At 36.6% G+C, this 15,922-nt stretch overlaps 1 protein-coding gene and 1 long non-coding RNA gene across 2 annotated transcripts in view; one reads left to right on the top strand and one right to left on the bottom strand.

Moving 5' to 3' along the window:
- The window catches only part of LOC127857484 (potassium channel subfamily T member 1-like), a 158,984-nt gene that overhangs the window by 103,077 nt on the left and 39,985 nt on the right, over positions 1–15,922 (bottom strand). The gene's annotated exons all lie outside the window — the stretch shown is intronic.
- On the top strand, positions 10,482–15,829 carry LOC127857053 (uncharacterized). Its single transcript, XR_008038292.1, has 3 exons — positions 10,482–13,760; positions 14,350–14,473; positions 15,575–15,829. It is a non-coding gene; the product is annotated as an uncharacterized LOC127857053 (long non-coding RNA).

The following is a 15,922-nucleotide window of genomic DNA, read 5'->3' as shown; positions in this document are numbered from 1 at the left end:
CAACTAGTGGATAGAAGTAAGTACAGGTAAACCACTTTGATCAACCAAGCTTGGGCAGCAAGACAAGTGGACAAATGTTTAGTGTAGTCCCTGATTAGCTTGTGTGTATTGCACAGGCTAGTCTGGGACAACACTTTACACTCATAAATTAAACCTATGTATTGCACAGGCTAGTCTGGGACAACACTTTACACTCATGAATTAAACATGTGTATTGCACAGGCTACCATGGCGAAATGTTGTTCATGATTTCATGAACACTTCAAGCCAATCAGGAATTGTTCATGAACAGTTCTCAAAAAGTTCCTGACCTTGGTTCATGAACTTTTGGACATGAACTGTTCTTAAGACACGTTCATGAACAGTTTATGAATTTTTGTTGAACACTTCAAAGTTCATGAACAGTTTTTCATCTAACCATAAAAACTTAGTAATGAACATTTCATGAACAATTATTTCTGATGTCTTTTCTGAGACAGACTTTGAGGATCCATCATAAATAATTCATGAATTCCTTTGTGCTAGATGTTTCATAAATATTTTTGAAAGTAATATTGAAATGTCTAGCATACTAATCTTGTAGATTTGTGAAACCTGTGAAGTTAGTATGAATATGCATAGTACTTTCACCACTGTAAGTAAGAGTTTTTGACCTGTTCTAGAGAATTTTAAGAACATTTGTACAAGAACTGTTCAAGAACTGCCTTCAGGAACAGTTCAATAACTTTTTAAGGACCTTTCCTGTTCTTGAATTATTCTTAAACTATTCTTGAACACTTGAAGAACTTTTTTGAACAACATGTTTCCTTCTGATGTTCTTAAACAGGTCTACACAATGTTTTTGAACATATGATGGACTTTTTAAGAATCCAATATGTTCTTAAAAGGATCTGTCATTGTTCTTGGAAGACTTAAAAGACAAGTTTAAGAACTTTTTAAGGACATCTTATTTCAAGAACAGTTTAAGATGATATCAAGAACTCAAACATGTACATTGCATTGCTGTTTTTACAAAGGAAGAATATTGTGTGCACAGGAAGTTGAAACGGAAGGCACATGGTTTATGTTATATTTGAAAATGTAAGTCTTTAATAAATTACTGGCTGAACTGATCAGCCATTGGTTCCATTTCAAGTTCTTTGGCACTGTAAGTGTAACCATTTCAGGTAAACCATTGATAAGTAAATGATTCTTGAACTGAAAATGAGACTATTCATAATCTTTTCAATTCAATACATGAATTATTCATGAACATATAGTGCAAAGTTGTATTATGAAATTTAAAGAGTATTATCAAACCACTTGTATCTCAGTTATTAGTGTTATATTTAAATTATTGTTATATGTTGCTATCGATATGTTAAGTGCTAATACAAGACTTGTTTCTTCTTACCCTGACCTGTTTGTTGAGCTTTGGTAACACTTATGATAACCTTTGCATAAATTGACAAATTCTTGTTCATGAATAGTTCATGAACACTTCATGCCACCTCAGTTCATAAACTCTTGAAGAACTATGGTTCATGAACTATTCACTGACAGTCCGTGAAAAGAAAATGAGCCATTGAAAAATAGAAGAAAAATGTTCATGAACAGCAAAACCCTGAAGATTTTTTCAAGAATTGTGTTGTTCATGAACTGTTCAAGAACACTTCATGTCATTGGTGTTCATGAATAGTTCATGAACATTTTATGCCATAATGGTTCAAGAATAGTTCATGAACACTTCATGCCATAAGGGTTCAAGAATAGTTCATGAACACTTCATGCCATTAGGTTTCAAGAATATTTCATGAACAAGTAATGCCATTAGTGTTCATGAACAGTTCATGAACTAAAATTTCAAGAACATTTCACAGACGTGGCTCATTTTCTGTTCACTGACTATTCGTGAACAATTCATGAACTCAGTTCACGAACAGTTCATGAACAGTTCACGAATTATTCGTGAACTGCAGAACAACATTTCGCAGGGGCAGTCTGGGACAACACTCTACACTCATGAATTAAACCTGTGTATTGCACAGGCTAGTCTGGGACAACACTTTACACTCATGAATTTAATCTGTGTATTGCACAGGCTAGTCTGGGACAACACTCTACACTCATGAATTAAACATGTGTATTACACAGGCTAGTCTGGGACAACACTTTACATTCATGAATTAAACCTGTGTATTGCACAGGCTAGTCTGGGACAACACTTTACACTCATGAATTAAACCTGTGTATTGCACTGGCTAGTCTGGGACAACACTCTACACTCATGAATTAAACATGTGTATTACACTGGCTAGTCTGGGACAACACTTTACACTCATGAATTAAACCTGTGTATTGCACAGGCTAGTCTGGGACAACACTTTACACTCATGAATTAAACCCTGTCTACCTAGAACGAGACTCATTTGTTAATAAGTTAGTTTTTATGTTTTGCAGCTTCGATGACGGACAGTATTTCAGTAATTAATCATATCTCCATTGGTCAGTTCCTAACCCTTTACCACTTAGATTTTGACGCATTTGTAGTCCCTCACAAAGTTAAAGTAAATTAAAGACCCTTTTTACTAGATTCAAATTTTAAAGGCTTCATTTCCAACCCTTAGATACTGGTGAGCAGCAAACAGCATAACACCTGTACCTGATACATTGCAGACTGTTCTGGTTTAATGCTGTTTCCATTAAGCAATTCCCACTTTGCCTCTCATTTTTCACTATTCACTATTACTGTAAACCAAAAATATAATGAAAGCGGAAGGTTCCTCCCTGTTCAGCCTGTGCTGACTGCATAAGCTAATCTGGGAAGACACCATACACTCATTTGTTAAGTCTGGGTTTACCAGATTGAGGCTCCTACACAATGTAGTTGTTCACTTACAGAAGCACATGATGACTGGGTCTGTGAGTGTTGTATCTATAACTCTCCTGGCCATTCTCCTCATTGAACCTTACACTCCTGAACTGGTCAGTCTTTCTAGAAGCCATTGTCTCTTTTTTTGTAGGTCCCACACAGTTTTATACTAGTGTATATACACATTAACTTGAGTTTGCTGTTAATAACTGTAATTTATTAAAGTTGCTCAGCATATGTTCAATTTATATTCTATATTACCGCATAATTATTGTTTGGTTGTTCAGTGATAAATTTGTTGACAGTTTTCAAAGAAATTTCAACAAAAAAAAATTTTTTCTATAAATCTGAGTGACATTTTCAATTAATTTGATGCACACAATAAGCTTACATTTATGGTTAAATGAATTCCTTCTTGACTCCACTTCACTGTTGGTCATTTAATATAATTGCAAACACAGATTTCTTAAAGAAAAGTAATCCAAATACTGTTGTTTTTTCTGTACATATAATTTAATGAACACAATCACAAATCCCAAAATCTCTCACTATTGTTCTCTGAATTATTTACTCACATTATCATATCATTGAGCACAATTACATCACACATGCTGTCTAATAGCAAATTACTGCCAACTAGCCTGAGTCATAAATACTCCATAATAAGTCAAACTTCTACCATATTTTGCGACCACTATGTTACAAAACAAAACATGCTATTGTTATAAGGTAAGGGCAACACTGTTAGACCACCGATAAGAATTTCACATTTAAGTCCTATTTTGCTCCACATTCGAAGGATAATCTACAAGAAAGAAATGTCACAGGATGAGATTACAACCCTAATATGTTTTCCCAACCCTTTATCTACGCACAGATAGGCTTCACATCCACAAATTGACAAATCATCAATTTACTTTTCATTGTCGTCAGAGTCATTTTTATAAAGTTCACAAAGTTTAAAAGATCCGCCTCATAGCATAAGTAATGAGTGTAAAACAGTTGTATCAACTTCAACATTGCTGTATAAGATGCAGCGGTATGAGGTGCAGTGGTATAAGGTGCAGGCTGAATTGATATCTACCACAAGGCCGTTACACTTGAATTGCCATTCTGCACCGTTAACAATTGTTGAGTGTAATATTCCTATGCAATGAAAAATGTTTCTGATTAAAGTATGAAGTTTGTAATTCATTTACAATACATCATAAACTGAAAAGCCACACTTGAATTTTCATTCTGCACTGTTAACCATTAATGAACATAATTAAGTCTTGTTCAAATGTGATAAAGTTGGGTCTGTGCATTTAAGAAGTTGGTTATGTGCATTTTAAAACAATTTAAGCGTCGGGTGATTCATTTTTAATACCGTAGGTTTCCACGTATAGCGCGCAGTGTTTTACCTCCAAAATTCAAATTAAAAAGCTGGTGCGCGCGCGCTATACATTGATACAACGCTGTCCTCGCTGTTAAATTGGTAAAAAATATGTTGTGTTATCGTACATAATCAAAATGGCCGCCATGTTTTTTTCCAGAAAACTACCACCCTATAATCGTACAGACTGAGGGGCCATTGTTGAAACAACAAGAAGTCTCTACTGGTAGTTATGAATGCGGTAGAACAAGTTTTGGTCAAAAATAATTTGTTTGAATAATTTGTTTGTTGTGTTTTTACACTTCTTTATTGATGAATGCCGATGGGGATTGTTGTCGACATTCCGAAGAGCAGGCAAGGGTAGGTGCGAACGAGGTCTTTTTTGCGGGTAACGGTAGGTGTGAAAGGGGATCATTTTGCACTTTGTAATTGGCAGATGTTATTCAGGGCCCTCGATCCATTTTAGGTGAAGCGGGTCGCTACCCATAGCAGGGGGAATTTTCGCGGGGTTTCCCTTTTGGGGGGATTTTTTACTTACTCTCTAGTTATAACATTTGTACATGTTTGCACTATATTAATCGCTTTTTTCATAATTTAGTATGTTTGACAAGATTAAATTAAAATAGAATTGACATATAATAATCATGAGACACATCTATCTATAAAAAAAAAAAATAATTTTTTTTTTTTTAGGGGGAATTTTTCCCCCAAAAAGGGGAAAAAAGTATACTTTTCAGGGGGGGGAATGCGGCCGAATTTGGGCCGTAGATTTGACAGATTGAGGGCCCTGTTATTAAGTAATATGTGCCACGACTTGTTAAGACACTAATTGACATTTGAGACACTAATTAACACTTGAGAACGTGAAGATATGCAATTGCATTTTGTGTGTATAAATATTGAACGTTCAACAGTGGTGTACCTCAACAACTGTATCCCTGTCTCCCATGCAACATTCAAATTTACCAGTAATGCCCATGCTTCCCCCGAGGAAAAATCACACGATTTACACTAATTCTTATTTTCTCACATTTTTCACGAAATGCACGTGGACTGTTAATCTTTTGCTAGAAAATTACAAAATTGTCAGAAAAGTATAGTGCTATGCAACCCATGCTCCTAATCGTAATGACGCTTCCTATTTTGAATGCTTAATTAAGCTTTCTAATGCCCCGGATTATTGGATTGTGCAATAGTGAAATGGCGGCCATTTTCGGTCCGATTTGGTGGTTTTATTGTCTTTAAATATTTTTTTCTCCATTTTTGCATTTAAAAAACAGCCTGCGCGCTATACAGGGGAGCGCGCTATACGTGGAAACCTATGATACTCCATTAAACTTAATTATTGCACACCTAGTAAGAAACATGAAATACAGTTCATCTTATCTGAAACAAAATCAATAAACTGTAAAATAATTTTAATTAGTCTGCATAAAATTTTAGTGGAGTTTCCAAAAAATGCATTTTTTTTATAAACAGGTATATGCATGGATTTCTGATTTTGAAAAAAAAAGAGAACAAAGATGAATTTCCTTGTGTCATTTTGCAATGTGTTTTTGTTTGTGTGATCATTCAACCCACAAAACAACAAAAATATATTCCCCACAAGTAATTATGATATTACAGTAGCAAACAGCAAACAATCATGGTTAGCATTTTGGATCTCATTTTTTAGTCATCCGTCCTCTGTTGGTTGCGCGCCAAGCATTATTAACCCTGTGTAAACCTATGAGGTCATATTTATTGCCTAATGTTCAACTTTGTCAGAGGATTGTCCCAATAATATCGTTGATGTGTTTTAACCCTTTGCATGCTGGGAAATTTGTCATCTGCTAAAATGTTGTCTGCTAAATTTCTAAAATAAGCATTTTCTTCTGTTTTTTTTCAAAGAATACTATCAGAATAGCAAACAGTTTGAATCCTGATGAGACGCCACGTTCTGTGGCGTCTCATCTTGATCCAAACTGTTTGCAAAGGCCTTTAAAATTCGGTTCCAGCGCTGAAAGGGTTCAAATGATTTGGTCGATTGAAGAACAGTGGGAAGGCTATTTTTACATAAAAAGCTATAGTAAAATATTGTGAACGATTTCTAGCCCAATCTTCATAAAAGTTGTTCATAACATTTGTCCTAATGATATACTATTGGGCAATATCAAAACTATTTCCGATCTTTAAAAACTGTAACATTACACCAGGGTGGGCCAGTTATCCTTATGTTAAGCAATAATAAATTATTGTGAACACACAAGCGCCACATGTTTTGCCCAATCATCATGAAACTTACTGAGAATATCTTTTGTCCAAGTTTGAAAATAGTAAAAGACAGTTTAAAAGCACTGCTGCCAGGGGGATTGGCAGTTTTCCCAATATGGCAATAGTAAAGCCTTGTGAACACTATGAAGGTCCTATCTGTACCAAACTCTTGTGTCGATTCTGTACGGCGTCGGTACCAAATTTGGCCCGAGGGAAGACTTCTTTTATTCTGTACAGAGTATTACACAAACCCATAATCTGTACAGATCAGTTTCTGAGTAGAATTACAATGAAGCAGAATTTTATCTTTACACATTATAATACCACATTTTACCACTATTCACTTTTAAAAGGCAGATTTGGAACACAACATTTTAGCAAAGCAGAATTTTAGAATATTGGCACAAAAATATGGCAGAATTTTTGACAGGAAAATATTCAGGCATATTTATTATCTGATCATAGCACCGACATAAAAATCAAACATTCATAAACCATGTGACCTTGTCACTATCTATAATTAAAATGGGCTGGACCCAATGGCAAGTGTGCATTTTACTGTCAACAAACTAATAAAAATCCAGCCATCCTGATGCAAACACAGGGCATGCATCATAGCATATCAGATGTTTACATGAATTATTTGACTACATGATATTAAACATGCCACCTTCAGACTAGTTTAATTGTAATTACAAAAAGCAACTTATAATCAGAATGTGTTTGTTTTTATAAAGGGCAAGTCAGTCAGATTGACATGTGTGCATTATGAAATATGGTAGAGGTAGCATTATAGTTTATGTTTTGCTAGTAGTAATATAACTGATTGAACGTTGAAGATGCAGCAAAATAATCAGTAAACTGTGACTCTTTTATATCTGGTTTCATTATATCAAGAAGTTCGTTTGATACATGTTTTCCTATAAACAAGAGCCGGCCTGAAAGGCCCAAAAACGCTCGCCTGAGACAACAAGATATTGGGACAAATCTTCTGACCAAGTTTCATGAAGATCGAAAATAAATGTGGCCTCCAGAGTGTTAATAAAGTTTAACTATAGCCTATCATACATGCCAGAAATTTTCGGGTCCAAATCGGGACAGTCCATTAAAAATGTTGGGACATTTGACCAAAAAGCAGGACACCTAAAACCATCAATCATGCCACCTTTAGTGAAGTCAGTAATCAGCTAATTACTTACAAAACCTCATAATTTCTGGCAAATATTGATGATAAATGTGTTTAGAATAGCATGAACACAGACTTCTCCATTTTCCGGAAGTAAACAAACATGTGCACTTATATATGCAGATGAACCCATTTGTGACTAAGGCAACGTTCAACGGGATGTGCGCACATCGAGCACTGTTTTTATTCAACCAATCATCCATTAACTCTAAATTTAGATCGATGCAATATGTACAAATTATTTTCTGAAAATCAGCAAAAAACAAAAGTAAATTTATGTCTCTGGTATTGGTCAGCGCTCGATTTGTTTGACATATAATACACTGAATACCGCATAATAATAGTAGCTTTGGACTTGACTTGGGCCATGAAATACAAAAGCAATCTGCTTAATGCACTACGATGCATCTATCCCTAGCAATTAACGACCCTTATCATAAAAATACCCTGGTGTGAATGCCCGATAAAATAAATAATTTGCCGATGTATCGCTGATAATGTGTCAAAAACAACAGTGGATCACTCGACTAGTAGATATGGTTTGTTAATAGGGGGCAATAAAGGTATTAGCGATGGTAATTAAAGCCAGACGGAGCTTGAATAAGGAATTTTATTGTGAACTTAAAGAGCGTATATCGTTTTGTTCGAATGTCGGAACAAATAGTGTTACATCGGGACCGTGACCGGGACATTAACACCCCAAAAGCAGGACTGTCCTGCCAAGATCTGGCATGACGTATGATATAGCCATATAAGGAAATATGCCCCGCCACAGTGGCAATGTTTTTCAAGCAAACATAATTATTTTCGAACTCATTCAAGATATCATTGAGACCAATCTTCTGACCAAATTTCATGAAGATTTGACAATAAATGTGGCCTTTAGAGTGTTAACAAGGTTTTACTATAGTCATATCTAGCCATATCAGGTAAAATGCCCCGCCCCTGGTGGCCATGTTTTTAAAGCAACCAAAACCATTTTCGAACTGATCCAAGATATCATTGGGACAAATCTTCAAACAAACTTTCATGATGATCGGAAAATAAATGTGACCTCTAGTCTCAGTGTTAACAAAAATTAAGGTTTTACTATAGCCATATCAGGAAAAATGCCCCATCCTTGTGGTGGACATGTTTTTCAACCAACTGGCATCATTTTTAGACTCGTCAAAGTTATTATTAGGATGAATCTTCTGACCGAGATTCATGAAGATCGGAATATAAATGTGGTCTCTTAAGAGTGTTAACAAGATTTTACTATAGCCATATAAAGCCATATAAGGAAAAATGCCCCGCCCCTTGGCAGCCATGTTTTTCAAGAAAACGTAACCATTTTCAAACTCATCCAATATATCATTGAGACCAATCTTCTGACCGTTTTTCATGAAGAATGGACAACAAATGTGGCCTCTAGAGTGTTAACAAGATTTTACAAAAGCCATATATAGCCATAAGGAAAAATGCCCCGCCCCCTGGTGGCCATATTTTTAAAGAAACCAAAACCATTTTCGAAGTCATCCAAGATATCATTCGAACAACTCTTCTGACCAAGTTTCATGAAGATCGGAAAATAAATTTGGCCTCTAGAGTGTTCACAAGGTTTTACTATAGCCATATAAGGAAAAATGCCCCGCCCCCTGGCGGCCATGTTTTTCAACCAACCAGCATCATTTTTGAACTCGTCCAAGATCTTATTAGGATGAATCTTCTGACCAAGTTTCATGAAGATTGGACAATAAATGTGGCTTCTAGAGTGTTAACAAAATTTTACTATATCAATATATAGCCATATAGGAAAAATGCCCCGCCCCTTGGCACCCATGTTTTTAAAGCAAAGGTTACCATTTTCAAACTCATCCAAGATATCATTGGGACAAATCTTCTGACCAAGTTTCATGAAAAAAGGAAAATAAATGTGGCCTCTTGATTGTTAACAAGGTTTTACTATAGCCATAAAAGGAACAAGAGCTGTCTGAGAGGACAGGGCGCTCGACTATTTGAGTGCTTGACAGTATGATGTAAGCCATCATGGAGAGGGGGGTATAATGTGGGTGTGTGGTCATTTAAAAGATGATCTTTTAAAAAAACAACATGATTTGCTCATGTCGGTCTGTCGGTCGGTCCGTCCACCAGGTGTCAGACGATAACTCAAGAACGCTTGGGCCTAGGATCATGAAACTTCATAGGTACATTAATCATGACTCGCAGATGACCCCTATTGATTTTGAGGTCACTAGGTCAAAGGTCAAGGTCACGGTGACCCGAAATAGTAAAATGTTTTTTTAATGATAACTCAAGAACGCATACGCCTAGGATCATGAAACTTCATGGGTAGATTGATCATGACTCGCAGATGATCCCTATTGATTTTGAGGTCACTAGGTCAAAGGTCAAGGTCGCGGTGACCCGAAATAGTAAAATGGTTTCCGGATGATAACTCAAGAATGCATATGCCTAGGATCATGAAACTTCATGGGTAGATTGATCATAACTCGCAGATGACCCCTATATATTTTGAGGTCACTAGGTCAAAGGTCAAGGTCACGGTGACCCGAAATAGTAAAATGATTTTCGGATGATAAGTCAAGAACGCTTTTGCCTAGGATCATGACACTTCATAGGTACATTGATCGTGACTCACAGATGACCCCTATTGATTTTCAGGTCACTAGGTCAAAGGTCAAGGTCACAGTGACAAAAAACGTATCACACAATGGCTGCCACTACAACGGACAGCCCATATGGGGGGCATGCATGTTTTACAAACAGCCACTTCTGATTTTGTATTTTATATTTTGCTTAAGAACATACTGCATGTTGACAAAACACACAAAATATTGATAACATGTTTTAATGGGATTTTATTAAGTGCAAAAGACATGTACATTTATAAAAAAAAATTCAAAACATTTGGTTAACATCTTTTGTGGTGAAAAAGTGATTACATCTGACAGAACGGCCCTACTCATTTATAAAACTTGAACCCTTTCCCTATGCAATGCAAACAAAACTGTTGCCATAACTTAACATCTAAAATTTGAGGAAAAATTTTCATTTAGGCTTCATTATCCCCACGCTTTTCGGAGAAAAAGTGGGGATATTGTGGTTATCTCCATCTTCCGTCTGTCCATCTGTCCGTCCGTCCTGGCCACTTTCTCCTCCTACACTATAAGCACTAGAACCTTGAAACTTACACACATGGTAGCTATGAGCATATGTGCGACCCTGCACTATTTGGAATTTTGATCTGACCCCAGGGTCAAAAGTTATGTGGGTTGAGTTGGGGCCGGGTCAGAGATTTTTACTCATTTTTATGCCCCCGGATCGAAAGATCGGGGGTATATTGTTTTTGGCCTGTCTGTCATTGTATGTGTGTGTGTGTGTGTGTCCCAAAACTTTAACCTTGGTCATAACTTTTGCAATATTCAAGATAGCAACTTGATATTTGGCATGCATGTGTATCTCATGGAGCTGCACATTTTAAGTGCACCGGAGACTACACCGAATGTCTTCAAATTGATACTGAACCTCTCTTATGGCAATACGGATAATCTCAACTATGCATGGCCCCATTACCAACCCTGGGGTGCCCCGCCCACATTGGCCACGCCCACATAGACCACGCCCACCCAAAATTGCCTTTTACTATAATTTCTTCATTTCTACACAGATTCACTTCAAATTGATACTGAACCTCTCTTATGACATTATGGTTAATCTCAACTATGCATGGCCCCATTACCAACCCTGGGGCACCCGGCCCACATAGGCCACGCCCACCCAAAATTGCCTTTTACTATAATTTCTTCATTTCTACACCAATTCACATCTAATTGATACCGAACTTTTCTTAAGACAATACGTTCAATCTCAACTATGCATAGCCCCATTACCAACCCTGGGGCACCCCTGGGTCAAACATGCGGCGTGGGGATACACGTCGGCCTCTGCCGCGCCATTTCTAGTTATTTTTGAAATCACCCATATTTGTGTAAAGTTTGGAGAAAAATCAAGAAAAACATATTTAACAATGAAATACATTTAAGTTGTTTGATGATATTTTCATGTTTTTCAACTTTTCCAATGTCCAGATAAATACCCTATTTGTACCCATTGAAAACCTTTAAAACTTTAATTTTGCATTGTTGTTTTGTGTTTGGCTTGAAGAAAAAAGATTGATCTGTATGCAAATGTTTACATTATATCTCACAATCATAACAATTTCCAATTTATCGACAGTGGTGACCGGGTTTTATCATTATAATATGATTATTAGTGCTTGTGATCATATTTCAGATGCCCAGGGGCCTTTATGGTTGGGTTAGGGAGGGATGCTCCCTTCCTTCCTTAATTGATTTTTTGCTCCACTGGCCAAAGGCCAGCGGGGCTTATGTCATGGTCCTGTGTCCGCCATGCGTGCGTCCGTCCGTGCCTGCGTGCGTCCGTCCGTGCATTAACTTTTCCTTTAAACATCTTCTTCTCCTAAACTACTGGTCCAATTCTGATGAAAATTCTCAGTAATGTTCCTTGGATGAACCTATTTCAAATTTGTTCAAATTATGGGCCTGGGGTCAAATTTGACCCTGCTCTGGGGTTACAAAATTGAACATATGCTTATATAAGGCCTATTTTGTGAAATCTTTCAAAATCTTCTCATCCATAAATATTGGGCATAGGGCTATCAAATTTGGTATGTAGAGACATCTTATAGTCCTCTACCAAATTTGTTCAAATTATGCTCCTAGGGTCAAATTTGAAACTGCCCCGAGGGTCACAAAATTTAACATATGCTTATATAGGGTCTATTTTGTGAAAACTTTACAGATCTTTTTGTCCATAACCGTTGGGCCTAGGGCTACCAAATTTGGTATGTCGTGACATCTTATAGTCCTCTACCAAGTTTGCTCAAATTATGTCCCTGGGGTCAAGTTTGACCCTGCTCTGGGGTTACAAAATTGAACATATGCTTATATAAGGCCTATTTTGTGAAATCTTTCAAAATCTACTTGTTCATAACTGTATGGCATAGTGCTACCAAATTTGGTATGTATTGACATGTATTAGTTCTCTTCTTAGTTTGTTCAAATTATGCCCCTGGGGTCAAATTTATAACTGCCCCGAGGGTCACAAAATTGAACATATGCTTATAAATGGCTAATTTAGGGTAAACTTTAAAAATCATTCTTGTCCATAACCATTGGGCCTAGGGCTACCAAATTTGGTATGAAGTGACATCTTATAGTCCTCTACCAAGTTTGTTCAAATTATGCCTCTGGGGTCAACTTTGACCCTGCCCGGGGGGGGGGGGGGGGGGTCACAAAATTGAATAAACGCTTATAAAGCGCCTATTTTGTGAAAATTAAAAAAAAATTTTGTTGAAAACCATTCGGACTATGGCTACCAAATTTGGTTTGCAGTAACATCTTATTGTCCTCTACCAAGTTTGTTCAAATTATGCCCTTTGGGTCAAATTTGACCCTGACCCGCGGGTCACAAAATTGAACATTATATACACTTCTTGCTTGCTTATTTTGTGAAAACTTTTAAAATATTCTTGTCCTTAACTCTAGGATCTAGGGCTACCACATTTTGTATGTAGTGAGATATAGTAGTTCTCTATGTGTCCAATAATTATGTTGATGAAGGTGGCAGTGGTAATGACTTGATATGTCTGTGAGATATGAATGCCAAAGTCTTCGTTTTACATAACATGAATTTTTATGTAAAAGTGGTGGTTCTTCATAAATTCTACATGTTCTTTGCAAATGACCTCTACAAAGTTGTTCCAGGAGTACCATATTGTCTGACAATCTTTTGTTTTATTGTTAACTTAAACTGTACTTGATTCTAGCATGCCACTTTACTTCTTTGAAGTAATTTGAGCAAATTTCTCACTGTTTAGTAATGTATACATTGTTTAAGGTACATTATAATTTATAATTGTAGGTGGACTTCAATATGTATGATCTACTTATGCTGCCACAATGTAAAGGCAACAATCACTGGGTTTTGCTGGTTGCAAGTGTTATGTCCAGGACTGTATTCATTTACGACTCGTTGGGTGGTAACAACAAGGCCTTGCTCGATTTGTTCTGGTAAGGTTCAAAGCTGTAATTCATTTTTTGTCTTACCTGCTTGATATAGCAGTCACAGTAGCAGTTGGTGTTTGTGCATTTAATGTGTGTCTCTGAGCTTATCCAAACTGTGATTCGATAGTTGAATATGCCATTTTTAATATAGCTTACCACATATGTTCTCCATGTAGAGAAGCTGCAGAGCATGCGTTAACAAGAGATCAAAGGTCACATTTAGGGAGCTTTTTTGGCCAGTTCCAGTTATCATTCATCAGGCAATATACCAAACAAGATATTCAAAAAACTTAGTAAATCTTATTTGTTTTCTATATTTGGATCTTTATCTTAAATATTAACTTGTAATGACCACCAACACTTTAAAAATGATAGGCTATATATAAATTTAAGCTTGCTTTCTTAGTTCATTCTTATTTATTATTGTGTCCTATCTCTCACACTTATGTGTTTCAAATAATGTGTTAATAGATTCACATATATATATATATGTTTGAAAACTGATTACCAAAACAATTTGGTATAGATAAAGTACCGCTTAAGTATATAGGCACATGATTTTTGTTGATTTTTACCAACACAATATTTGTTGCAGCCAGTTAATGTGTCAACGAGCGCAAATTGTGAAAGGTGGCTTGGAAAAATTCAGTTCAGAGTTCAAAGCGCCACCTTGCAACAAACAGCGCCATGGAAACAGCTGTGGAGTGTTTGCATTGATGGTAATAAATTAGCTTTATATTTCTATATAGGAGTCACTTTGTCGTACTGTCGGTCGGTCTGTCCTGAAATTTCATCCGATCTTCACCAAACATGGTCACAAGTTGTATCTTGATGATGTTTAAGCCAAGTTTGAATATGGGTCATGCTGGGTCAAAAACTAGGTCACGGGGTCACTTAGTGTGTTTTAAACCGAAAGTTTTTCCGGACCATAACTATGTCATTTACTGTTAGATTTTAAAATAACTTGGTACATTTTTTCACCATCATGGAACGGTGTGTTGCGTGAAAAAAGTATGTCGATATCTCCAAGATCAAGGTCACACTTGGAGTTCAAGGGTCAAATGCTTGTCCGGGCCATAACTTTATCATTTATTGTGAGATTTTAAAATCATTTGGCAAATTTGTTCACCATCATGGGACGGTGTGTCGCGCGAAAGAATTACTTCAATATCTGGAAGGTCAAGGTCACACTTTCAGTTCAAAGATTAAAAATGGCCATAAATGAGCTTGTCTGGGCAATAACTATGTCATTCATTGTGAGATTTTAAAATCATTTGGCACGTTTGTTCACCATCATTGGACGGTGTGTCGCGCGAAAAAAGTATGTCGATATCTCCAAGATCAAGGTCACACTTGGAGTTCAAAGGTAAAAAAAGGCCATAAATGAGCTTGTCCAGACCATAACTATGTTGTTCATTGTGAGATTTTAAAATCATTTGGCACATTTGTTCACCATTATTGGACGGTGTGTCGCGCAAAAGAATTATGTCTATATCTGCAACGTCAAGGTCACACTGCGAGTTCAAAGGTCAAAATTGGCCATAAATGATCATATGTGTCATATAATGAAAAAAAGCATTCTCTTTGCTCCATTATATAATTTTGTATGAAAAGTTGTTTTTCAGTGTCTTAATGTGATTGTATATTTATGATGCATAAAACATGAATACTTTTCACTGTCAAACTATCGTTCTTGCAATTTTTTTTTTTCAGAAATAGTATTTTTTGTGAACACTTAATCTAGTGAATATATGCTTTTCTTATTGCAACTAAATGTTGTTGTTTAAGTTAAGTATGAATGTCTTTTACTTTATTTCCAGACTGCCAAATGTTTGGTCATGAAAAAGCATCCCACAATGTTGCGACAGGCCAATGATTCAGTTTATCGAGACTAGTCCTGAGACGCAGACTTCTGATTCATGGAGTGCGGCAAACATATCTGTGCGACTCGATCACTTCACTGTAAAGACCCGCACGACATTAAAATGGAAATTATCAATATGTGTTGTTTCTCGAAAATATGTTTTTGTAGCAGGAAGTGCTTTGGGCTCGATTAATCTGAGAACTCAACAAAATATTAACTAGAAATGGCGCGGCAGAGGCCGACGCGTATCCCCACGCCGAATGTTTGACCTAGGTGTGCCCCAGGGTTGGTAATGGGGCCATGC

Source organism: Dreissena polymorpha, chromosome 14 (assembly GCF_020536995.1).
Source record: "Dreissena polymorpha isolate Duluth1 chromosome 14, UMN_Dpol_1.0, whole genome shotgun sequence".
Taxonomy (NCBI): domain Eukaryota; kingdom Metazoa; phylum Mollusca; class Bivalvia; order Myida; family Dreissenidae; genus Dreissena; species Dreissena polymorpha.
Note: the sequence above shows the minus strand (reverse complement) of the source record. Positions and strands in the feature narration are given on the sequence as shown.